The sequence below is a fragment of the Zonotrichia leucophrys genome, chromosome 4, assembly GCF_028769735.1.
Source record: "Zonotrichia leucophrys gambelii isolate GWCS_2022_RI chromosome 4, RI_Zleu_2.0, whole genome shotgun sequence".
Classification (NCBI taxonomy): Eukaryota; Metazoa; Chordata; class Aves; order Passeriformes; family Passerellidae; genus Zonotrichia; species Zonotrichia leucophrys.
The window spans coordinates 20221165-20247518 of record NC_088173.1 but is presented as its reverse complement, the minus strand read 5'-3'; the positions used below and the strand labels follow the sequence as shown (position 1 = coordinate 20247518).

The following is a 26354-nucleotide window of genomic DNA, read 5'->3' as shown; positions in this document are numbered from 1 at the left end:
CTATATATACTCTAATGATAAAAAGGTGCATCAGTAATTGACTAGAATTGATTTTGAAGTTTTTTCCTTCATTTTGATGGTCATAAGTGACCCCTGATCAGGAAATAACCAGCAAAATTAGGACAGAAAGTTGCAAAGGAAGGATGTTTATTTTAAAATTAATTTTCAGTGCATTGACATTTGACTTTGGAAATTCTCTATCTTGCTGTCCTCGTGAATTTCATGTCTTTTCCTACAGAAACAGAATGACAGGAACACATTGCTGCATTTGAAAGATGCCAATACCTCTCCAGCCACATTGTGATTCCTGGATATTGTAAATTGTATGGTGGAACTTTAGTATCAGTTCTTGTAAGAAGTGAGGGGACAAGGACATCAGCTGGGGAGGTTGTATCAAAATAGTTGCACAGATGAATTACATTATTTTCATGCTGATAGCAGCAGTTAAATATATTCCTAATAACAAGTGTAATTGTTATCAAACAAAAATAAATCCATTTTATTGGTGTCTGATATTTTAATAGGTGCTAGTTAGGTGTGTTCTTGCTGTCATGGGCATTGTGGCACTAAAGACCTTCAACGCTTTTCCACTTTCCCAAAAGTGGATAAAGAATTTTGCTTACAGTACAGTGATTGTCCAAAGAGTGGCCAAAAGGCAGAACTTCTTCATGATGTATTCAGATAAGCAAAGAAAATAATTTCAGATGGTTTTTATATAATATCAAGATTTATTTAAACAGTTTACTTGCAGAGTGAATTATATTTGCTTTCATGAGGAGTAGTTTTAGAACAACTCTGAGGGTGTGAGAACATGACGATGAACTGCCCAATTTCTCCATCTGGTAAAATGTCCTTATATTTATAACAGATTTGCATACATCTTCTTTTTCTCTTGACTTGCTTTTTTTCCTTACTCCACATTACTCTTAGAATTGTGCTCTTACTTCAGCTTTATTTGTAGGTAGGTTATGACACACTTTACAACTGTTTTACTTTACGGCTGTTTCCATACTTAAAATCCTGTACTTTATCCTTTGTATAAATGTATAGGCAAATGGATAAATCAGGTATCTTGTGTTCAGACAACATGCTTAGCCCTTTTCTAATTGAGTGTAGTCCATGAAAAATTGCCATCACCATGTTGAAGGCATGTTACCCAATTTTTATGATGTTCATTTTAGTACCAGGATCTTTCATATGTCTGTCAGCCCATCCTTTTACCATAATATAAACTGCTCAGTCTTTAACTATGAAAATCTTCAAGACTATTGATTCAGGACTGAATTGTGGAATTCTTTTTCTGTTAATGATATGCCATAATTGCATTATATTCAGATAACTTACAGAGATTAATCTTTTATGCTTGGAAAAGAAATTGTTAAAGAAAAACCCACAATAAACCTTTAGACAAAAAACATTAATTCAGCCTGTAAATAGCAAAGGAACCAGGCTTGCATGGTTATTTAATTCCCCCAAGGTTGCATTATTGGAAAAACTATTTAATGAGAAGAGGGTAAAAAGATGTTCAAGTTAGCAAAGAGAAAATGAAAGAGAAAGAACATGATAAACATGAACAATTTCAGAAATTATACAAAAAGATAAAATAGAAAATATTTGTTTCTACTTCTGTTAGTCTGTTATATTCTGAAGTGGAAAATTCAAAACAGAGACATGGGGATTTTATGCAACTTTTTTTTGATTGAAATCTGCTAAAGGATTCCATGGAGTCAGTGTTTGGATATATGATATGACATTTACATAGGTAGCAGGGGTATCTGGAGGGCTGGTATTTAGTAATGGTAACAATAATGATTTTCAAGTGTATATAAACCTCAGGCTTCAGAGTTCAAGCTAGTATTTAGTAGCTTAAAACAAGGATGAACCCCAATATGTGGCAAGATTATGCCTGTCTACCTAGTGCAAATTCTTGTTTCTTTCTGTGAAGCAGCTGGTGGTGACTGCTGTCAAAGACAGGACCTTGGATATGATCCAGTGTTGCAGTTCCTTTGTTCCTCAGCCCTCCTTTAGTGCTATTTCAAAAACTCATGTCTTGTAGTATGCCTAAAAGATAAATGCAATTTACTATTTTGGGATGTGAATGAATTTCAAAGCTCAACATCATTGAAAATACATTGACCAAGTATAGCTGATGAAAATGAGTGTATGCAGGCATACAAGAAGAAAGCTGCATTTAGCTGTGTTTGTAGATTGTCAGTATGGGTCCAGTGAAGCACTTGTACACACTTATCTGTAAACCACATGTATGCACACACTCACCTGACTACCTAAGGAGCTACCATGGAAGTAAAGATGCCTGTAGAACTATCTATAGAGGCTCTTTGAAGTCGTGTGTACAGATTGAGTGGGTGCTGTTCTTCTTTTTGCTTTTCCCCCACTTACAAATGCCAAGGTAACTTGTGTGTAAATCTGACCTAGAGGCCATTGGACTCACTCAGTGTGTTTCCAGTTACTTTAGAGATAATGTTTATAGGTGAATAAGTAATAAGCAGAGCTGACTAATTCACTTCTGTGTACTTGTATGCATGTGCTCACATGCTTTGCAGGCACATCAATGAAGGCAGTTGGATTTTTGCCCCAGTTTCTGTAGTTGTCATCACTAACACAAGAGTATCATGAAATCTTGCATTCAGTGACCTTGTGATTACAGGTTCTTTCTTGCTGGACTGGGGTGTGAAAAAAATCCAGCAGCTTGAAGAGCATCTGATTTTCTCTTTTTTCCCTTTATGAGAAGCTGCAGGATAAGACTGGATTTTGATTACTGCAACAATTTCTCAACCTTTTGAGATAGGTTTCTTCTTGTCACAGCTGAATACTCTATTAATTGGGCAATCTGATAAATGGCTCAAGATGCTGATAAACACGATGCTTGCAGTTGCATATACAGTTCCTTATCTGTATAATTTCAAGAAGTGTAAAGTCAAAGATAAGAAACCATTTGTTACAAAATACAGCAGGCATGTGAAACTGGTGTCAATCATGTACCATTAGGTGAAATTTGACAAGCCCTGAAATCTTCAATCACAATCAAAGCACTGAAATCTTCAGTGATTTGCAATATCCCCAAATTAACACATTTTCTAATCCAGAGGCTGCTAGGAGATGAAGAGATCTTGGAAAACTAGGAGGAACAGGTGTACTAGTGTTCTCATTTATTTATTAAATTGAAGAATTAGTCAATGGCAAAATAAGAAGGGAGCAGAAAGTACTTTTTTCCCCACAGCTGTGTGTAGTTTGGATGGATTGGAAAAGCTCTAAATTGCTGTATAGAACTAAGTAAACTTAGAACATAGCCTAACTCTGTGCAAATCTTACATTTAACCACACTGTTTGTTACTTTCATGTTTGAAAATTTGTGTTTTCTTTCTGATGTTGTTTCTTCAGTGTGTTGAACTTAAATCATGGCCAGAGTGAGAAATGCAGGTGATAAATGAATTTAGATTTGACTGAGGATTCTTGTTGAAGAAAGTTCTTGGCTTTAGTTACGGAGTTTTGTGTAGTTACTTGGTAAGGAAAAGAAGTAAGGAAAAAAATCTCTCCCCTTCATGAAAAGATTAACTTTCTACAGCTTTTTGATCCTTTGATCACTAAATTGCAGGTGCAGTAGAGAGCAGAGAGAGGAGGAGAGGGGTTTCCTGTTTTTTTTCCAGTTTATCTGCATTCTTGAGGATGAAACATTTTCACGCATGAAATACAGGTGAAAATACAGAAATCTAGTCCAAGCTTTTGGATGTTTTCATTCATAATATCTTCAAAATTCATAATTTGGAAGAAGCTGAATTAAATATGAATTGTAGTGCTGATGGATCACAGTCAGTGTGTCTACACAAGTGAAGCATGAGTAAAGAGAATTTATAACATACGCTTCCCTTTGCATTATGGAAGAGAGCCAAACACAAAGATGCCTCCTAGATCAGTAATGTGTTTATGGATATATGCAGATCTTTTAGCTAAAGCTGAAATGTTAGAGACAAATGCAAGCTATTCTATGGTGCTTTAAATCAAAAATGTGGAAAGCCAGCTCAAGTCATGACAATCTTTATCAACTTGGACAAAATTAATTTTTCTTGGCTACTTTTTGAGATTTTTAATAACGTGTCTTAGATTTATTTGGTCTATGGTATAGCATTCCATCACGTATAATGCATTTTTACTGATTTATTGATCTAGACATTCTAGGTTCAAGTTTGTATAAGAAATTGAATGATTTCCTGAATTACTCACACTTATAATCAAATCTTTCTAAATATTTTGTTTGTCTTCCCTAATTTTGAACAACGTCAGACTAAATAACAGCCACAAGGAAAAAAAATCAACAAAAATAAACATAAATAGTAATCCTTAATTCTAACTACATAATCTTATAGAAGAAGAAAAATTATTTGACCCTTGGTTTCTGCTCACATAATCTGGTTTGTCTTCATTGACCTAAAGTATCCTAGGTTTTATCTGTGGAGAAATGTTTTTCTCCTTCCAACAAGCAGATGATGTGTCATCAAAATTAGCAAAGACCTAGATGAGATTTTGGATGCACTTGCAAGTGCTATTGAGAAAAGTTAACATTCCCATTCTTTGTGTGATTCCTCAATTGTGATTCCTTTTATGCTGTGCTGATATGGAAATAAACCCTTTGTACAGCTGGCTGTCCATTGGAAAGGACAATGTGCAAGATTCACTCCTGCACTTATGGAGCTGCAGGGATTCCTTGCCCCCCAGGGCACACACTGCAGCTTTCCTTCCTGCCCTCTGGAGAATCACTTCTGGATTTAGTTTCTCTCCCTGCTTGTTGCCTGAGGAGTCACAGGTATCAGTGTTTAAGGCTGGATAGGTGCTTAGAGAAATCATAGAGAATGGGTTATTTGCCAAGCAAAGCCAGGTAATCAGAGATGCAAATGATAGGTAAATTACCCTGTACTGAGCCTTCTGTAGCCATAGATGATTTCCAGCAGAAATTTCTGTGAGAGCTTTTTTTCTGCAGATCAAACTGCTCTCTGTAGTTTGTCTGCTGCTAAAGTAGTGACTTTTAATTAATGATACACATATTGAAATTCCTAGTGGTATTTTGTTCCAACCTGTTGTTCAGTTAAATATGGATAAATTTTTCTTGCTCAGATCTTTTGGTTTTGCTTTTGGACACTGCTGTGGATTGTTCAGTAGCTCTTACACCTGGTAAAATGCCTTGGCTTATAAAGATTTTGTGTCAGGATGTTTGTTACACTTTTTCTTTCTGTGAGATTGGTCTAAGAAAAGGTAGCTACCTTCCTTGCAAACTTTGAATTTCATCTCTTTGGACAATCATAGCTAAAGTAGCACTGCCTTGTATCCTGCTGTGGGATACAGCAGATCCAGCAGGTGGGGTGTGGAAGAACTTGCAGCAGTGATGTGTTACAGACCCTGGGTTGTGTTGGATAGACCATGATGTGGGCTGTACAGCAGGGAGCTGTGCTCTGGGCAGGGACCCACAGCAACCAATGAAGGTACTGTGTTTTGGTGTTTCTTTCCCTTTATGATAAAGTAGTGTTTTCATTTTTTATCTGACTTTTGTGTCCTGGCACATTTATATATGAATACTAAATGCTTTATGTGCAGCAACCTTATAAGGCTGAATTCTTCACTCAGGCTGTACTTCCTCTTAGGATCTTTTGTTACTTCTAATGAGATTAATGGCATGGTGGCATTAACCTTAATGAAGTCAGAACTTCAGGTTGAAGAAAAATTGTATTTAGGATCACTATACTGAAACTTACTGGAAGTGTATTTTTTCAATAATCCATTACAGTGAAGTCAAGAGATAACTGGGTAATTATGGTGGTAACTGTTAGCTTTGGTATTTTGTTTTATATCTATATCTATATCATCTATATCTATATCTATATCTATATATATGTGCAGGCATTGCAATGGGAGGATCTTTTTAAAGTGAATTCCAAAACATAATCAGCTGTTTTAAAGCAAACAAATAGTTGTTGTTAATACACAGTAAGAAGCAGATAATCCATGTAGTTTAGCAGGCTCTTTGAACTGGGTGCAAAGAAAAAACAATTTTAAAGGTTTTTGTTGTCGCTCCCCCTTTTACAGTAGGAAATTATATGGAGAGAAGATGTTGCAGCAAGGGGAGCATAGAGGAACTGTTCTGTGCTGTGAGCCAAAGGACATCATTAGGAACACTCCTATTATCTGGAAGCCTGACTTCCTGTCTCAGTTTCCTCGTGGGTCTCAATGAATGGCAGAAGAAATGGAACACTTTCCTGCTTGGCCAAAAACTCTGCTAAATTACTCCTTTGGCTGCATGCCACACCACGCTCCGGAATAAATCCTGCAGCTCCCCCCTGAGTCTGGAGGGTACTTGCTGTAGTTCCTTGGGGCTGGTGGAGTGAATTTTAGGAAGTCCAGGAATACTGTATTGCTTCAGGTGTCCTTTTGTACATTGTGAAAAAATCTTTTTGTGATAGAGACCAAGAGATGCACTGGCATTTTATTAATTTAAGATTCCATGAGATGCTAAAGAACTGCAAGTATGTTAGGATTTTCATATTTGGAAAATGATTTTATTACAATGAAAACAGTGTTGCATGCCTTGTAAAATCTACCAGAAACATGTGTAAAATAAGACACTTTTAGACATGCATTCAACTAAATAACTAAACTTCTGGGTTTTTTCCCCCATAGTTTTCTTAGGTGCCAAAATTATTTTATTACTTTTATTCCAAAGTATAAAAATAAGGTAGTAAAGATTTTTGTATATAGAATAGAACAAATTTCAGACATCTTATTAAGTGTGGTGGATGATGCATCTTCTATGCATAGAGAAGTATTAAAAGAATTTTTTCTTTTTTTTTTTTATTTCTGGTCTTTGGTGCATTTCTTTAACATGCATATTAGCCCCCAAAACCTTCAGTATCTTCTCTTAGCTCTGATTTTGATTAAAGCTGCAGCACCAAAGTTTTGATTCAGTTGTTACTGTCAGTTTCTATACTTTCTATTTTAACTACATTTGGCAAGTATGAACCTCGCAGCTGACTCAAAGGAAACTTGGCGAAATATACACCATTTCCCAATAGCCTTTCTCTATAACAGAAGATATATGGGACAGTGTTTAATAAATTTTGTCTTGTTTTGCATCCAAGAAGAAAAATATTCCTAATTCTCTGGAGCAGGGAAATGCTTACCATAGTTAGTGTTCTGTATCTGTCGTTTTTCAAGGGTGACAAGCAGCTGTCCAGCTGGAAATGTTGGGCATACTTGGAAAAAAGTACAGAAAATGCTTAATGCCACTGGTATATCTAAACAAGAAAATATTGATCAGGTTCTGGTTTGTTCAGCTTTTCTTTTTTGTTTTGTTTTGTCTTGTTTTTTCTCCTGCTAGTTTATCTCATAGTTTTTACTGTGTGTTCTTTGTTCAGGCTTTCCTGAATTTACTCTGCACGACTTTCATGGAACTCCTCTCACCTTCTCTGGTCTCAATGAATTCCTATAGTTAAATGTACATGTTCTTTCTGAGAAAAAGTTATAAGCTAGCAAATTCTGCTATTGTTCTTCAAACAGGACAGAATTTGGCTGAACTATTTATATTATTTTCATCCTGACTTTTGAAGTAAGGATTTGGGTCCAGTATTGAAAGTTTATCTTTTAAGGACTCAAGTGTATTCATGGTTTACTACTATTGCATATCATCATATTATTTCGCTGTTTAATATCTCTATTCACAATGTAACATTTTTCTAAGGATTTCATATCACATGATTTACCCTGTGGAGTTTTGCTTTCCTGAGTTTCTTGTGTTATACTATTTTTTCCCCCTCAAAGAGCTCTCTGATATAAAGTTTGCACAGAGTTTCTTCCTGATGTTTTCCTGACAGTATTGTGGAAGAAAGTAGGTCTTTAGTAGACAAAGGGCACTGCCATTTTGTGTAAGGGAGTAGTATTTCTTTATGTAGACTGGCCTATAGATTGATTTGGTGTGGATTCAACTAGTCATAAAATGCAATATTGGTGCACCCAGTGATGTGACTGTGAGGAAAGGTTGCCAGGCTTGTAGGTATAAACTGAGTTAAAAATATTCCCAAAGAGGACTGCCTGAAGGAGATTGTTAAAGTTTATCCTGACTAGATCTGTCAAGTTTCTGTTCAACAGCAGAGTTAGAAGAATAGCAAGAAACTGGATAATTCTCAAATTCTTATTCCAGTTGTTGCTTATGTAAATGACGTTTTGTTTAAATTTTTTGTATTTGGGTAGCTGTGGCAGTTTGAATTTTTTTAGATCATCAGCTTCGACTTGAGATACTTATTGTACTAAACAGCAAGTCTTGGTTATAAAATGTCTACTTCATTTGTGTTGTCAAAATGAACATAATGTGGTTAAAAAGCAAGACTTCATTCTCACTCAGCTCCATAAGGTCAATTAAACTGAGGGTGCTGGAACATCTAGCCACAGTATATGTTGACCCGGAAACAGTTTGATAGGTCAACTGTAACTTGAAGAAGTGCATGAACTTGGTTTTTAATTGTGAAGGTTTAATGTAATTTGGTAATGTAAATGAAAAATGGGAACTTGCTGTCATTATGTTCTAGGTAAAATCTTATGGAAGCATTTGCCAGCCACTTCACTGGTTTACAGAACAGACTAGTATTAAATTTAGGGGCGTAAAATCTGCATGGAGGTACTTTGTATTTGAAGATGACTTGCTTTAAAAGCTTACTGATCTTTGCAGTATGCAGATTTTTCCTGGAAACAAAGTATGCCCTTGTTTCAAACCATTTACTGTACTTACAGAAATGTTTGTGGTGTAGGAGCTCACGTTATTACAAAGCAAGCCATTCCAGAGTGAACTGCAATTAGTAGTGAAAATGTTCATGAAGGTAGAAGGACATAAATTACTTGGTCGCCTGAACACATTGTTTCAGTGTTCCAAGCAGGCTTGGTCTGTTCAGCCTGGAGGAGACGGAGGGGAGACCTCAGTGCAGTTACAGCTCCCTGGTGAGGGGAAGGCCAGGCACTGGTCTCTGCTCCTGGTGACCAGTGATAGAACCAGAGGGAATGGCCTGAAGTTGTGTCAGGGTACGTTTAGGTTGGTTTAGGAAAAGCTTTCTCATCCAGGGGGTGGTTGGGCACTGGGACAGGCTCCCCAGGGAATGGCCAGAGCACCAAGCCTAGACAGTGGACTCAGATACATGGTTTGGTTCTTTGGGTGCTCCTGTGCAGCACCAGAGTTGGACTCAGTCTTTGTGGGTCCCTTCCAACACTGATTCTGCAAAAAAACACTTCAGTTGAAGCAAAGTAACCAATGAAACAGCTGGCTGTTTCTGTGTCCTATCTGTCATTTAGGGTCTTGCTCTCAGATCTAGCAGTGTGTCTTGGCTTTCAGCAGCAGCAAGCAACATGCCTGTGCTGCCTGCTGCCAATGCCCCATGAAAATACACTCTGGGGACTCGGACTCCCTGATATACAGAGGTTAAGATGGAGTAAGAAGAAATCACCATAAATCTGAGGCTTGGTGGCAGCTCTGAGGGTTTGGCACTGTGGAAAGCAGTTGCTGTTGCTCAGCCTCTTAAAGCTGGAGCACAGAACAAGAGGTGTGGACTGAGTAACAGGCTGGGACGAGCTGTAGGAGGGTGAGAAGCTGGATAGCAGAGGGAAAATGAAATGATGCCTTTGCTGTGCAGTTGCTGAGTAATACCTAGAACAGCTAGAATTTGTTATAGCCCAGTTAAATGGTTCCACACACAGCTGGTTACTCTTTTTGCATGTCAGGGACATGTTTTGGTACAAATGGCATATTCTTAAGCATACGGGTCCTGGTCTATGGTTTAATCACTTTTCCAGACAGTTTCATGTTCAAATTTGAGTGTTACAGCTCCTCAGTTTCGAAAGACATTTTTTCTTCCGCACTGGTCCTCCTCCTTTTCCATTTAGGACAATATGTAGTTTTGTTGTTGACAAACAATAAATATTTTATTTAATTTTTTTTTTAATTTTTAAAAGGCTCTTGTCTATGTACAGACCCTTTTTAGGTTTGTCTGTTAAAATGCTTAACAGAGGTATTTCATGAATTCCAGGATTTCTGTCTCCTCATCTTTTAGGGAGATATTGCTAGAACACAAGCTTTTAAATTTGCTTCTGGTGAATGAAAATTTGGACAGATCAATTTTGTTTGTTTCTTTTCTAGTTAGACACACTCATTCCTGAGCAGTCTCTGAAAGCTTTTATTGCCCTCTCAGCCCATCACAGACATCCTTCCCAGGAGTGCACCTCATGGAGTCAGGCTGCTGTGCACCAGTAGTCTGGAACCAGGCATCACCTTTCAGTTTGCCCAAGACGCAGTTTTGTTAATGGATACAGCAACAAATAAAAGCTTGAACCCTGACTTCTGAATAATCAGGTAAAGTTTCTTTAGTGTAGGGCTGACCTTTGCCTTCCATCAGCACAAAAAACACCCCAAAAAGCAATAACAGAAAAATAACTTTCATCTTACAAACCACATTCACTTTTGTGAAACAGAATTGCTGTGTATCTATCCAGTATTATTTTGTTTTCCAGTGGACTTCCCTTCTAGAGCTTGCAAGTTACAAGGTTGTCTCTGGTTTTGTTCAATATATTTAGAATAGTGCCTATTATATTTTTCTTTTCTTTTATTGTTTATACTGGCTGCAAGAACAAAACTAAAACTTTCATTTCAGGTTGGAACATAATTTGGTGTGATTGCTCAGCTTCTGATCTCACTACCAAAAACGTCTTCTTTTAGGAGTTGATAAAAATATTTGGCTCTGTTTCACCTCAGTCACTCTTGGCAGTTCTTCATCTGCTGTTCTGGGGTTTCCATCTGCTCTTTTATGCTGCAGTTTCTTCTTCAAGCCCCAATTCAGCAGTAACAATTGCAAATAAGTGAAAACATCACTGATTTTTCTAAGGGTATGGGGTTGGATGCAGGTGCTGTTCTGCATCTCTGGCAGAATCTTCCAGGATTTTATCTCTCTGCTAAAAGGGAGAATATGGCAATTCCCTGAGGCTTTGAGTATTCCTTTGTTCTTCCTCCCTCACAGGTGTCCAAAGATTTAACCTAGAGCTGTATACACTACTCTAAACTGAAACCAACAGATCTATGAAATTAAACATGTTGCAAGGGTTAAGGAAGATTTTTTTTTTCTAATGAACATTTCAAATTAAAGTCCTCTTAGTTACAGAAAAAAAGTGTATGAATGCATGTGAAATTAGATTTATTAAAAAGCTTTTATTAAGTTTTTTCCCAGTAACTTATACTTGCTATGTTATTTAAACACTTCTAACTTAAAAAAAAATCACAACTCATAGTAGGGGTTATTGATGCTGAATAATCATTTGCTCTCAAGTGATTAAGCTGCTAACCAGCACTCTATATTACAAAAAAAATAAATCACACATATACATGACTGTCTGCTTACTTACGTATTCCACTTTCAAATGTGTGTGCCATTTCACAGCGTTTTCACCCCTTATCCCTGGACTTTTTTTTTTTAACAGAAAGCACAATCAAAGTTTCCTTCATCATCTGGCTGGTGAAAATGTAATTGTAGTTGTGTAGTGCTGGTGTACCAAAAGGCATATCATTATAGCAAAACCCCTATATTCGTTACTCGTAGGAGACAGCTTGTCTGACTTAATGTAAAGCTTAATCAGAAGGTTTACAAGGGGAAGTAACAGAAGAGAAAAGACCTTAGTAGTGAATACATGCATAATGAATTGATTCATTCAGTGCTTTCCTTGTATTTTTTTTTTCACTTGCTCTTGCAATGTACATTTTGTCATACTGAGAATTTAATTAATGGTAGGGAAAAAAAGGTAATAGTCCTGTGTCAGCCTAGCACTGACATTTATGACAGCCTCCTATTGAGTTAGCAGGTTTTTTTCCCTATAGAATGCTGAAACTTAACATGTAAAAGCTTTTTAATAACTTTAACAGTGAAAAAGATTATTGAACAAAAAAGTGGTTTAATAAAAATCTTTATCCATTTACTGAAGCATGCCTTCTACACAAGCTCTTGTTTTCCTTTCTAACAAATATTTTATACATCTCACTAGTAATTTTTGCTGTCTAAGAGCTGTTGTGTAAACTAGAGATATTTACAGCAGAAGTGTGCATGGCAGATTTTTTTTTTTTTGTTTAAATATTATCTTGCTTTCGCTTTCAAAAATAACCATGGATAGAAGTGTTTTCCTTTGACCACTAAAATAGTTAGAATGTAATATTCAGTATGGAGAGGAAGCTGAGGGAGCCTAAAACATCCTCTAAACTTAAAAAAGTGTGAATTTACTAATGCATGTTGGCAAGTAAGCTTTTCGTGGTGTTTCCAGGCACAGTGATGTGATTGTGGCAGACAAAACCAGGAGGAGAAATGCTGCACTGATTCATCTTCCATTCCTTACATCTTCCTAAGCCAGCTTTCAGTGTTTCCCACCAGCTCTGCCTGTTGAAGGCAGGTGGTTCTTTCTTTCCCACTGTACCTGGGGCAGCTGCTGGAAGAAGCAGGAGTGCAGCTGGGAGCACTGCACCAGCACTCAACAGAGCTTGCAGACCTGGTGGCTGCTGCTGTGAGCCTCTTAGCCAGGGCAATCTCCTCTCTTTCCCTCTCCAGTGCACCTTGCTGACTAAGGACACTTTCTCTATTCTATTCACTTTAGAATCTAATAAGGCACCTGGTATGTGGAGTCTGCCTGGGAAGCTGTCTCTGTTATTCTTTCCAAAAACAGAAGAGGAGAATTGATTCATCCTTTATCACAGAGGAAACTTGTTCTCTGCTTTAAGCCCTGAGGGTTTAAATTAAACTTGGCAAGACTTGATGTGCCCTTAGTCACAAGAATCTGTTGGATAGCCCTACTACATCATCTTCTCTATTCAGAAGTGACCTGTTTTTCACACAGTTGGTTCTGCAATGAACAGATTAATGCAGGCAGGTGCTTACTATTACTGCCTGTTAAATCCCAAAAAACTCCTTCCTGCTGATGTCACCATCCCTAAGGGCTGGTGGATGATCTGTTGCCTGCATGGCCATGAGGAACTGCTAGCAGGTAGGAAAATTGTCATGGGGGACCTTTGCCATGATGGTGGCAGGGAAGAAGGAGTGAAACAAAAAGATTCTTTTTCTTGTTTTTGAAGAGTCTATGGAAGTGATAGGATTTTGGAGCTCCTGAAGAGTCAAGATCCTGAAGAACTATTTGTGAGTCAGGAAGATGGTTTTGAGGAAGGCACTTGCATAAGGGCTGACTGGCTTGTATGGGGTGAAACAATACAAGTAGTGTGGTGAGGCGGAAGCTCTGGTCCAGATGTCCATTTACTGCTTCACTTTTAGTCTTAGCTTAAAAGCTTGAGAGAAATTTTACTACTGGCTTCTCTACAGGCAGAATTTGTCCTTTTATTTTACTTGTAACTAAGGAATTGTCCTAAATAGTTTTGTTCTGACATAGTATAAAAATTTATGGTGGTCAGCGTCGTTGTTTGTAACGTACTGGGTGTCACTGGATTGCAGTGTAATTCATTATAGGCATACATAGGTAATACTGCCTAAAATACATTGTGAGGCAGGTGGTAATGTGTGTCAGTGGAGTTGTTTGGGGTTTCTTTTGGTCATTTTAACTAACTTTGTGGTCAGACAGCTTCTGCTTATAACTTCACGGTTAGGTCTGACTTGAGTCCAAGAAATTCCATGTAGTGGATGAAAGAAAAATTTTTAGATGATGATGATTGCTGAGATGAGACTGAAGGCTCAAAGGGAGAACAGCTTCCCAGTGGCTCTGTTTTTTTGATATGAAGGACATTGTCTACAATCTTATCCTAGTTATTTATTCTACCTTATTCATGCCATTACAGGGATAAAAATAGGACATTTTAAAAATGGCTTTGTTTCTATAGCACCTGAGGGCTTCAAATGAAATGTATCTTGCACTCCATCTGGAAAAATGACCTCTTGCAAATTCTGTCCAGGCAAATTCTATATTTGAATAGATGAATGTTTGGCCTGGATGATCATCTTTGGTGACTCAGTGCATATGCCAATATGTTGCTGTTGACAAAAATGAAAATTCTGGCTAGAATATTTCTTCCAGGGACTCTGTTAGGACTTGGCCTCATAAGCTCAAATTATATTTACCATTCTTGTGGCAGTATTCCAACACTGGTTCTAGGTGGGAAACAAAACTTCCATGAAAGATGTCAGGTATTGTATACTTTATTCCAGAAATTTCTAGTTCCACTGCTGTTTGAAAATAGAGGGTGATGCTCTCTGAGATGATCAGGTCACTGAAATAGTGAGTGAATAGAACTGTTTTATAAGTCACGTTGGTCTTGTGGACAGGTGTACTGGCTGCAAAACATAAAAGAAAAGACAGACAAGTTTCTCAGTAACAGTATGTTTCCATGAAACTGACATTAATAGTTTTTCCATTGGTTTAATGAAGTAAATGGAGCTCACAAATGCTGTGGTTTTCTGCTTTTGTATGTTTGTCTCTTTAGAAAGATGCATTATGCAAGTTACAGTGTACGATTTGGATGCTTTCCTTACATCCTTCCATAAGTGGGAGATTTATCCAATATTCTTGAAATCACTGTGAGTTGCTCACTTATTTTCCTCCTAGTTTCCCAGAACTCCCCCCTCCCAGTCTTCCTTAGCTTGAGAACCAGCTTTTCACAATGAAGAAAACCCATTTTAACTACACCAAAGACACAAGAGAAAACAAAAGAAAACAAAAAGCTATATATATATGAAATCAAGTGTGAAAGCAAGGCAATCTCAACTGCCTATCCCCTTGGCCTGCTGAAGGCATGATGTGCTGTTTATCTGTAGAGCACCTTGCCTATCTGTGGGAAGTGGTCAGGTCAAATAGATAAATAGTAGTCCAGATTCTTGAGCTTTTTACTCTGGCAGGAAATGAAATGAGAATTTGGTCATGTTAAAAGCTGAGAAATTCAGAGCAATAATAAGGCGATGGAAAATACCCAAATATCTAGTACTGAAGAGAAATAGAAGATCAGTGCCAAACCCTGGATCAAACTGAATGCCCCCAAGCACAGCTGACTCCAGGGGTGGGTGTGGAGCTCAGGGAAGAGCCAAAAATGAACTGGGATTTTTACCTCCACCAAAAGAACTGTAGTTTGCCCATGTGGAAATCACACAGGAGGCAATGAAACCTCTACTAGCTTTTTAAAAATCTTTTTGCAGAAGTTTGTTGATTTCCTCATGTGTAAGGGATAGTCTGCAGAAAGCAAGATGATTTCCCAGTCACACCAGGAATGTATTGGTGGAATGGTATCTCTGACCTCTCTCAGCTGATGTAGGAAAACTGGCAAAGCAGGAAAACCTGGAAAAAATTATGTCAAATCCTTTATTAATGCTGTCCATTGTCCCAGGGAGCTTCATTTTTGAGTTGGCTACATCTTCCCTTCTTCTGATGTGGCTCTATTCTGGAAATGAAGACAAATGAGGCAGCCATGATGCACAGAAAGCACTTCACGTATTTCATGGATTAATACTTTAGAAGAAAGATGTGAGACTTTTGCCTAGGTTTTTACAATGTTCAGTTTTCATCTAGACCCAGGTAAAGTATTGGCTCTGTATTAGAGGAAGCTGTCTTGCCTCTGAAAATCTGCTGGAAAGTGTAAGAGAAGAGGCATATAAGGCAGGAATGTACTCTAATTGTCATGATCTGATATAGCAAGAAGAATTGGCATTTGTCCCCATTAACTTGTGCAGGTGCTAAACTGCATTTTATGTGTGTCCTTACACTTAAATCATTATTTTGTCTCCTGTATGAAGAAAGGAGCTTCTGATTTGCTGTTAGGCATTCTAGATGTTATTTATTGATTACCAAGAAGGGTAAGGTGAAAGGGGAAAATTTAAAAGCATGAGAGAAAAATCTGTGAGAAAACAGGAAGGTATAGGAAAAAAGGGAGAAAAAAGTCTTACTTTTATCTTCATTGACCTGGATGTGAAAAGTCAAGCAAGTGAACAGAAGAGTAAGGGAGAAAACAATAGATTAACAAACCCATCTCTCATATTTTATGCAAGTATAAAATCTGAAGAAGCTACTAAAGGAATTGGAAATGAGGTTATAGAGCAGCCTGAAAGCAAACCGCTGTGAGATTGAAATGCCTAGCAATCTTGAAAAAGGGGTGTTTATAGGGGTCTCTCCGAGTTGCCCTGGGCTGTCCAGCAGCTGGTGAGAAAAGCGTTGCAGGACGAGAGGGGAAGCCGCAGCTGCATGCCCTGGGCACAAGGACTGTCAGGCACCTGTCAGCGAAGGAAGCGAGGTGGGCCCTGCCTCCCTGAATTATGGTTTTCTCCCAAGGCACTGTGGCAGGAGCATGTGCACTGTCATCCACACAGGCTTCTGTTATGCAGAAAAAGGCAAGTGCTGCTGGAGAAAAGTTCGTTATGCAGATTGCTTGTATGTGAAATTTCCTTTCACAAAGATATTCTTTTGTTTTGCTTAGGCACAGACTGTGGTAAATGAAATCCTTTTTGCTAAATGTAAAATATTTTCTGAGTAATGCCTTTATTTTAGTTTTCTGTGTGTGTTTATGTGGTGCTGCATAGATTTTGGAAAAAAATATTAGCCTATCTAGCCTTGGCTTGCCTGAGTTATAATGTTTTAGTTCAGTGTAGTGGTGTAATACACCACTACTTCTACACACAGACTGGTTAAAAATCTCTTCTTCCTTGTCATGCAAATACAACTATCCTAAGAGCTGTTAACATAGGGCAAGCTGGTTAGGAGGGAGTAATCAAACAAAGCCTTGTGCACCTAATCTGCAGCTCGTTTTGGATTGCTGCTCCATCAAGCTTCTCTCAGTATCCTCGAAGCCCCTTTTCAGGGGGCTGCTGTAACACAAAGGCCTTGTATACACAAGAAAAGTGTAGTGATTAAATCACTTAAGTTTAGAGATCAGTTTAAACAAGGCATTGCCTTCTTAAGGCATTCTTTCTTCAATTTAAGAGCACCTCATGGTGATGTTTCCAAGTTAAATCAACAGAAAACATTCTTAAAGCAAAGAACTCCAGCAAACCCGGTGTGTAAACAGCATTAATTAGTCTTATCAGTTGCTAAAACTATGTTCTCAGATACAATTGAAGGCTCTTTTATGAAGTTTCTTCTCCTTAATGCTTTATTGAAAACACAGTAGGAAATTATGGATTAAGACAGGTTTGTTAGCTTTACCTAGATAGAACAAGCACGGATAGATCTGGCATGAAAGAAGAGTTGCCATCCCACCTCCCCCTTACTTGTAAGCGGTGCCAGGTGCTGAATCCCTCTTTGTGCATTTATGTACTGAGGGGCTCTGTAGAGGATGGTGGGAAGGCAAAGCATCCTAAAGTTAATGGGAATGGTAATAAACTGGTTGCCACTTAATGGCTTTAGATGAGAGAAGTAGTAGTACATAATCAAATGTTATTTTAGTTTCTATAGTCTGGAAATTTATTATTTTTCCCTAATGTGAAGCACTAGGTCATTACAGTGACATGATACCTGGCTTATTTTCTGATAGGGAAGATTTTTCTGAAGTAGAATTTGTGAAGAAATATGTTTATTTTTGTCTACCCAGCTGAATTTAAAAGTGTCTCTTACCACGTATGCTTTTTTTTTTAATGTCTAATTTACCACAAGCATTTAGTTTTATGAGTTTTTTCGATTTTAGAACATATGAGCAATAAAACACATACTGAAAATCCATGGGTGTGATTTGTGAGATACCATTCTCAGATGGGCTTTATAGTATGTGGTTATATACCTGGTTACCATTTAGGACATTCAGAGGGTTTTTTTTTTTTGAGATAAGCCAAGAGGAAAGACTGACTGAATGTTACTGAATTGGCAGAGTAGAGAATAAGATAACATAGATAGTGATTCCACTGAAATTTAAATTAGTTTGGCTTTGGATTGAATTAAATGCTTTATAGAGAGTGCATCTCAGAATTGAGATATTTTGAAAGCATGCTGACTAAACATTGATCTGAGCTTCTGTTTAGGTGTCTGATTTCTATCAGCAGTGCTTCCATGTGTGGAATAAGAGGAAATCTGAATAAGACAGTGTGTGTGAAATGTTAACGAGGCTGAATTAGTTATACAAACTCAAAAAAAGATTGGAGAAAGCAACTGAAATGTTTAAATATTGAAGAAATTAATTGTAAAAACTCTTAGGTATATGCTTTAAGTTAAATTTGTTATTCTGTAGGTATGAGAAAGAAGTCTAATTCTTTTGATTACATGGATGCTTTCAGTAGGCCCTTTAATTTTACAGTGAAGGCTTTGGTTTGTCAAACACTTTTTGATCCAGTTTAGCTGACAAAACAGTAGTTTTTGCTGTGAATAAGGGCCTGGTGAGATAAGATGTTTCAAAAGTCTCTGTTCCTAACCACTTTGAGTGAAGCTCATAGTTGTGTGTTTGCTAAGCTTGTGCTGTTCTCCCTCTTGCTCTGCAGCTGTAGTCAAATTATCTGAGCAGCTAAGGTGGGCCTAGTGAGTGCTTTTAAATTGAAGTGGTAGGCGTGGTCGGCTTCCTCGGACTTTCTAAGCGTGTTATCAATGAAGATAAGCAGATTTTTGTCTTGTGGGCACTTAGCTAAAGTCAATAAATAAAGCTTCTGTTGACATCCTTGGCCAGTTCCTTTGGATGCTCTTGTAACTAAATATTTGCAGGAACACAGTTTATCTCAGTACTTTGGTTGGATGTGCAGTGTTGGGTTCGAAGAGAGATTACACATCCCTCTCTGCATTGTGTTTCTCAAATCAGGCTTGAAGTCATCTTTGTTTCAGAGCCACTGATTAACAGCTTATGGAATAAATTTCTGCAGTTAGTGTGAATGTAAAGTAAATATTTACATGACCAAATTTTTAATTTGAGCTTTGCAGGTGTAAAATTTGTGCTTCATAACTATACATAGACCTCAATCTATTTGCGTATTTAAAGGATAAAAGTAAAATCAGTTTATTTAATATGTGCAAATGTCACCCTTGTAATCCTGATTTTTTTTTTCTTGGTTGGGTTTTCCTGGCTTTTTTTTGGTAGTACAAATTAGACAAAGTTGTTATTGTTAAATGGGTTGGAAGCTAGTTAGCTACTAGTTAGCTAGACTCATAGCATCTTAGAATATATTGGGTTAGAAGGGACCTTAAAGATCACAAAGTTTCAAACTTCCTACTGTAGTCAGGAATGTCACCCATTAGTTCAAGTTGCTCAGGGACCAATACAACTAAATTAAAGGATGAATATTAAAATATGAAACTAGAAATGGTTGTAAAATTGTATATATTTCAAATGTCACTGAAAGTGCATCTCAGAAGGCATCTCTTCTGCATTGCATCTGTATATCACTCTGATTATGCATTTGCTGAGGAATCCATTTGAAAGAAGTCCTGGTAAATAGGCCAGTGGGTGAATTTTTTTCTCATGGATACACATGATGGATTTTGACACTGATAATCCACATGTGATTTCTAAGAATGTTTTTCAGATTTAGAATTGCCATCAGCTGTGATACTGGAGGGTTTGTGTGTCTAAGAGGAGAAATTGTTTACAGTCAGGAAAATAAATACATTTTACCTTTTTGTGCATTTGGATACATATATTCTGTAAATTATGTTTTGTTTTTCTTCACATAAAATTGTCTCCTAAATACCAGCTGGCAGAGAAGTTGCCTTTTGCAGAACAGATGATTTTTTCACAGCAGTTACTTTATTCATTCCATAGCTGTCATTTTTTTCAAGGAATGGATCAGAGCAAGCATTCCTAAAAGTAAGGATTTTCTACTTGACCCTTATCATCATCACAGAGTTTGAAATGATGGAAACTTTCAGAGCTTTTTAGTTGTTTTCTTTGGATTTTTTTTCTTGTGTTTTGGCAATTCTTATTTATTTTAATTCTCTTGCTCCTGGAGCAGTAAGGATGCTTTGTTGCTTTGAGGCACTAGAGATTATACCTAGCTTTCCTGATTTTGGTGTTACCTTTCTTTAAATGTTAGTCCCTTTGTCAATTATGCACCACTCTATTTGCTATTCAACTTGGTTCTTTCTTTTCAGGGATTTACAGTATTATTGAGTTAAGGATTCTCCCAGTAGATGGTAATGGAGAAATACAGTTAAGTGAGTTTGTTTAAGAGTGCTGATTAAGTAAATGTTTCTGAGACTATTGCCTTAAGGCATTGTGTAAAGAGGCTTCATTTTACTTCTTTTAGCTGAAAATGTAGTTTTATTGAACTCTGTTGTTTGTTAAGCACTAGCTTTTTCCTACCTGATATGCTTAAGAAAAAAAATGTAGTGATATCTTCATTGTTCTTAATAAAATGGATTTCTAAATTGTAAGAGGATGAAGCATTTTAGCTTCTGGCCTTTGCACTTAATTGCAGAATACCTTTCTGGAGAGAAAAAAAAAAAAGGCCAACAACCAGTGTTTTATGCTCTGGCTTGAAGAACTTCACTCCTGCAGATAGTTTCCAGGTAAATGAAGTGGTCTCATCTACAAGAATGTGTCATTTGAAAGTCTATCTTCCATTAGTGGGATAGTGACTGATTCTTCCTTGTAATTAGGCAAATTAGTAATTTAGTGGGTAGGTTAAGTTATTCTCTAAATTAAGGTAGGTGAAGTGTTGCCAATTAAGAGTTGATAGATATCAAAAATTACATGTGATCTTGCTTTTTGTCCAGGACCTTAAAGACTTTTCTAAATGTTAATTAGGCTGAGCAGTGTTCCTTTGAAAACGTATAGCTTATTTTTTGGAAAAATAAGATCTAGTACCCAGAGATACCAAAGGATTCTATTAAGTCTTGTAAGAAATACTCTTGTCTCTGAAGCTCTGCTTAAACTTTGCCATAATGCTGCCGTTTAGACTCTTTTTTAGATGTCTTGAGAAGAACTGAAGAAAACACAATTTTCATCATCTTTCAGCTTCGTAATGAGTCCCAACATTGTTTTGGGGACAAATTGATGATTATGTGTGCTCTTGTTGGCTCAAAATATGAAAACAGGGCAGGGGCTGTGCTGTGTTCTACTGATGTGGTGGGTTTTATACAAGAGATGAAGGATGCGTGTGGGCATTCTTTGCCTGCCATTGCAAATGGTCCCTGGAGTGAACATTTAGGAGCATGCTTAAATTTTGTCTGGAAAACAGCAAGTTGGAGCAATTGGAAGCAGTGAGGGGAATGACAGGGAGAATGGGTAATCACATGCCCCATGCTCGGATTTATTTGCTTTGGTCCCCTTTTTACTTGGTAATTCATGTAAGACCATGACAGCCCTATTTCTTCATTGTCTCTGAAACTTCTGGAGTAATTGGTAAAACTCTTGACAGGCCCTTAGAAAAAACTTTTCTATGTACAAAGTTTTATGTGTAACTTAATTAATTTCAGAATTGAATCAAGATACAGGCTTAAAATAAAAACTACACTAAACTTGGCTTTACAGCAATTACAGAAATCAGAATAAAAGTAGTTAGATTAACTGTGATACTTTTTTAGACTCAGTATTTTTTCAAGTTTGTAATTGTTTGGTCTTCAACTTTTGTATAATTAATTTAAGAATCTACAGGGAAGATTCTACCCCATGTGGAACTTTTGCTAAAATTACTAATTACCTAAGTAAGTGGTAATTGCACAGTCCCCTGTGCAAATTATGTCTTAATCTTTTGATGGAGATTAAGACATAATTTTGGCAAACATATTGGAGTGTTCAGACTGCTGCATAGTAATAATAAATGTAGCTATTGATTTGTCTCCTCAGTTTAAGTGCACTGTTAGGTTAACATTTCAAATTCTAGAAACATAATTTAAATAGAAAAACAGAGCTAAGTTGTATCTTGAAATGTGCAAATTTTTTTTATAGGAATCTAATGCAGTGATATTTTTTGAACTCAAACCCAGTATTTTGGGGTGTTTTATACCTTCATTTTAAAAATCACCTGCTCATATATATATAACCTTGTATTTTCTGATTATCACACATGCCCCACTTGCCTGAAGATCAGTTCCATTGTCTCTTGTGCTTTCATTGGAGAATGTAATTATGCTGCAAGAATAAATAAGGCACAACACTCTGCATCCATTTTCTCTATTGCATCTGAAAAATACTGGGGAGGAAGTGTGGTAAAGCATTATTAACACTCAAAGTAGAGTTTATCTCCCTTAAGGGCAGCCTTGTAAGACGCAGGTGTTTAGTTTAATCTGGTCATCTCTCATCCTGATATAATGAGTTGAAGAGAGATGTGGCATTATCTGTCAGTCACTAGGTCTGCCTGTGCTAGACATCTGCATTAGACATGGGTGCATGGTCTGGGCCTGAAATGCCTGTTATTAACTTTCTTCTTGCTGGAAAAGTGGGTACAGATGTGTATGATCCAGTAAGATGTACTTTGGATGCTCTTGGGTTTGGAGGGAATAGCTAAACTTCCCAAGTAAGTGATCAGATACTCTATTTCATTAAAATTGTCTGTGCCAATGCCTGTTTACCTAGTGAATTCACATAACTGGTATTTGATTTTGTTCTACATAGACAGATACTTCTACTCTTTCTGAGTTTTCCTTGTAAAGGACAACAGTTTGGAAGCACAGTATCTGTGCACTGGATGTTTCTTCACTTTGCCGGCATGGTGACCGCCCCTTTTTTTTTTTTCCCTGATTTTCTCTTTTCCCTGTTTTTGCATGCTGGGTAGGCCTTGATATTTTTACATTGAAGAATGGGCTACAAGACATAAAAATGGTGTTGAAGCACTCTTTCCAAAGATTTCCTGGTCTGTAAAATGTCAAGTCTTTCATTAATGGTTGAGATGAACTATTGCAAAACTGGAGGGTACTTTGAAGTTTTTCCAATTACTGGAATTTACACAAATGGAGAGGAGAAGTTCAAATAGGTCTTCTGAGGCATACCTGAATGTTCCCTTTTTCATCTACTTCCTGTTCAGTAGTTTAGCATTAGACTTAGAGACTTTCAGAGGATATTCTTAAGTCAGTGGAAGAAAGTCCTGGCTCATGTTCTTCACAATCACACTCACTTATGAAAAATAAATAATATTACATTTTGGAAACAGACAATGCTGTTAGAGAAAAGAAAACATTACAAATTTATTCCTCAATACCTTACCTTTGTATTATGTATTTCTTCCTGGCTCCAACACTAGCTTTGTCCTCATAGCAAAAGTAAACATATGCCAAAAGCTAAACACTTTTGCTTGCTTACAAAGAAGGAAAGCAAGCACTTCTTTTCATAAAAATAGCCAATGATTTATTTTAAAGAAGAGATAACCCAAAACTTCAAAAAAAAGTAGTGCCAGCTCCTCATCCTGAGAAGCAGATGGGAAGCAAAGAGCTCTTTGAAACAGTTGATAGCATTTTAAAGGTGGTATGGCTGGTGGGGTGGGACTGTGGGATAGGGGAAGCAACAGCAGTATGGTAGTTCCAAAACTGTTTCACTAAACCATAGAAAGCAAGTAATTGGCAAAACTGTATATTATTCATTTGTGGTTGGTGAATATTACTATTTTTGTGTAATAGGTAGTGACTACTGTTTTCCTCGATTTCAAATTTATTTTGGATTCAAGGAAGATAATAATTTGAATAACTAAATCAAATATGTATTTTAATGTTTTCAAATAATTCAAGAAACTGAGTATTCACTTCCAAAGTTTCAGAATGAAGAGTTGATGGAAGCACCAAACTGAGGCACAAAGTTACAATTATGTAGAAAAAAGTTTGCGCGAAACAAAGGTTAGGACATAGTGAAAGTTGAGGAAAGGCTACATGTCAGTTGGATGTTCCTGCTTTCAGTCCTCTGGGCTTTCCTAGCCACCTGCCTGCCTGTCTGTTCTTCCATTCACCAGTTACTTGGAACACAGCATCACTTTGGGCAACACAGACAAATCTGAAAAATGTGTATGAATCTACAAACACTGTGTAAATCACCAGCTGTACTTCCTAGTTAGCATTTAGAAGAGACTAAGCCAAGGACAGGAATTATGCTTACATTCATTCGTGGCCTAAATAAATGGCAATTTTTTTTTTACTTTGCTTAAAAAAGTTTCAAGTAGATATAATCCAATAAGTATGAATGAACCCACCCAACTTCCTCAGACTTTTGTACAAAAATTCTCAATGTTAAAAGTATTAATTACATGATAGTTCCAGACTACGTACACAAAAGGGACAGACAAATAAATTTCTCACTGGAGCTTTGTTTTTTCTTATCTTTATAGCTGTTAGGGAGTGATGCAGAGCATGAAGCGTCCTACATGGCAATTCTAGGCTGTTGTGATGAAGATTCTTCTGAACCTGCCAAAAAAACTCCCAATTATTTATCGTGTTAACACGTGTACTGGTAAATGCAGCCTGAGCTTCACAAGTGCACTTCATGTAAGCTTCCTCATAGTTAAGCAGTAATGTCTGCTAATCATGACAGGTTTTAGACTGGATTTTAGCTACTGATTTCAGAACAAGGTTGGGCTTTGATGCTGAAGAGATCTCTCTTGAACTGTCACCTGCCTTAGTCTGTGTTTTGGCATTTGTCCATTTTGCCCTCTCTGCCTTATTACAGAGCTTAACAATGGGGGCCACAAACCTCAAATGCAATTTCCTACAACTGCCATAATGTTATAATTGGAGAGGATTACTACACTCATCTATGGATTTGATATTGTCTTTGGTATTTTAAGATTATTTTGACTGTTGCTGGAGGATGGGATAGAGAAAAGCTATTACATTGCAAATCTTTGAAATTTGGAGGGGAAAAGACCCTGGAGCTAAAAACCCACTTTTTCATAATTCCCATCCAATTTTATTCAGATTTAATTGAGTTTAAACAGTTCAGTTTAGACACCCAATTTCCCTTCACTTGATTTTTTTCCTCAGGAAACTGGTTTCAGCCTGCCAAATCCGTGTCTGAACGTGGCTGTTCCAGGGCGAGGGTCCCAGGCTGCCACAAATGCTCTGGACTGCATTATGCTGGGAGCTGACAGAGCAAGATGATTTGGAGGGAAGCAAGTTCATGAAGTCCTGCCTCCCATCCTTAGCTCCATCAGCCTCTCTAGAATACCTCCTGGGAGAAAAGGTTCTCACAATTGCTGGGAAACTTGGAGAAGCAGACAGCCTGAGCAGGCTTTCTCCATAAAACCATAGTCTCTTTTCCCTCCTTTGGGGGCACAAATATGTGGCACAGATCCCACCTCCAGAGTGGGAGAAAAGAGTGGGATGAATGGAGCGCTGGCTCCCCTGATTGACGTAGGAGGTAGCACTCAGCTCCATGAGCCCTCTCCCTCTCTGGGATAAGGCCTTCCTCTGTTGCCAATTGAATTCCTGCATCTCAGCTGACAGAAGTCCCTGCTGTAGTTTCAGGCTGAGACGCGTGATGATGGGTGCATGGCCCTTGTTGCTGGCCCTGCTAGAAACTGACTTTCTACTTTTTAAAGAAAAAACTAGGAAGTAACATTAAAATAGTTTTTACCTGTTTTGCAACTATACGTAATAGAAACATATTATGACATAATCCTCGATGTTGCAAATTATTTTCTTTTCAAAAATAATCCTACAATAGAAAAGAATTAAAAGATCTGTATATCTGTTATGTCTAAATTTAAATTCTTTTGCTGTAAAGGTTTTTTCCCCCTAATCAAAGTGTATCATAATACAAGGCCCCAAAACAGGAAGCCCAGTGCAGTACTTTATTTTACCTTTCTTTTAAGGGATTAATTTATGTGAAATATCATGGGAGAGATGGAAGAGTTTTAGCTCCTCCAAATGGTTTTTTTCAAACGTGCACTCTCAATGAAGTTTAGGTACAAAGAAAACTAAACATAACCATGAAGACTGCTGTATTTGCAAAACAGCCTTAGTGTTATATCTCTTTCTTGAATTCATTAGTTAAGGACTTTTGGCAGAAAACTCTATGAGTTTTACTAGTGAGATAGTCTTACATTTTATAGTGGTGAAATGTATAACAATGGCTAGATACTTATCATCTTTACAGAAAATTCTCTTAATGAGTTACACTATCGCTTTCTTTTCAGAAAGAGTAGTTTTTAAATTCATTTTTATCTAAATGAAAGGTCATCTGAGCATACAGTTCAGATTAATTTTTCTTCCAAACAAAATACCATTAAATTTTAGTATTGCCAGGTATTCCTGTCCATGTTATTGTGAGGAAAGACATGATGTGAATATATGGCTGTCAGCTCATCTGATACTATCTTTTCTATTAAAGAGCAGAATGCACATTGCCAACCTTTTGTTATCTAGTTTCCCGACTGCAGCACAGCGTTGGGCTCTGCCAAACTGGCTTACGTTTGTTAAGTGCTCACCATGGACTTTAGTTATCTTTTCCTGGTAGTCTGCAT

At 37.3% G+C, this 26354-nt stretch overlaps 1 protein-coding gene across 5 annotated transcripts in view; it reads left to right on the top strand.

The window, feature by feature from the left end:
• The window catches only part of TLL1 (tolloid like 1), a 124887-nt gene that overhangs the window by 9359 nt on the left and 89174 nt on the right, over positions 1 to 26354 (top strand). The window contains exon 1 of one of the 5 annotated variants that reach the window (XM_064710705.1): positions 13023 to 13059. The exons of 2 other annotated variants lie outside the window; for them this stretch is intronic. The gene's annotated coding sequence lies outside the window, so the exon portion shown is untranslated. Of the gene's footprint in view, positions 1 to 13022; positions 13060 to 20403; positions 20479 to 26354 lie in introns of those variants that run through there. 2 more of the 5 variants (XM_064710708.1, XM_064710707.1) reach the window with 2 other exon arrangements.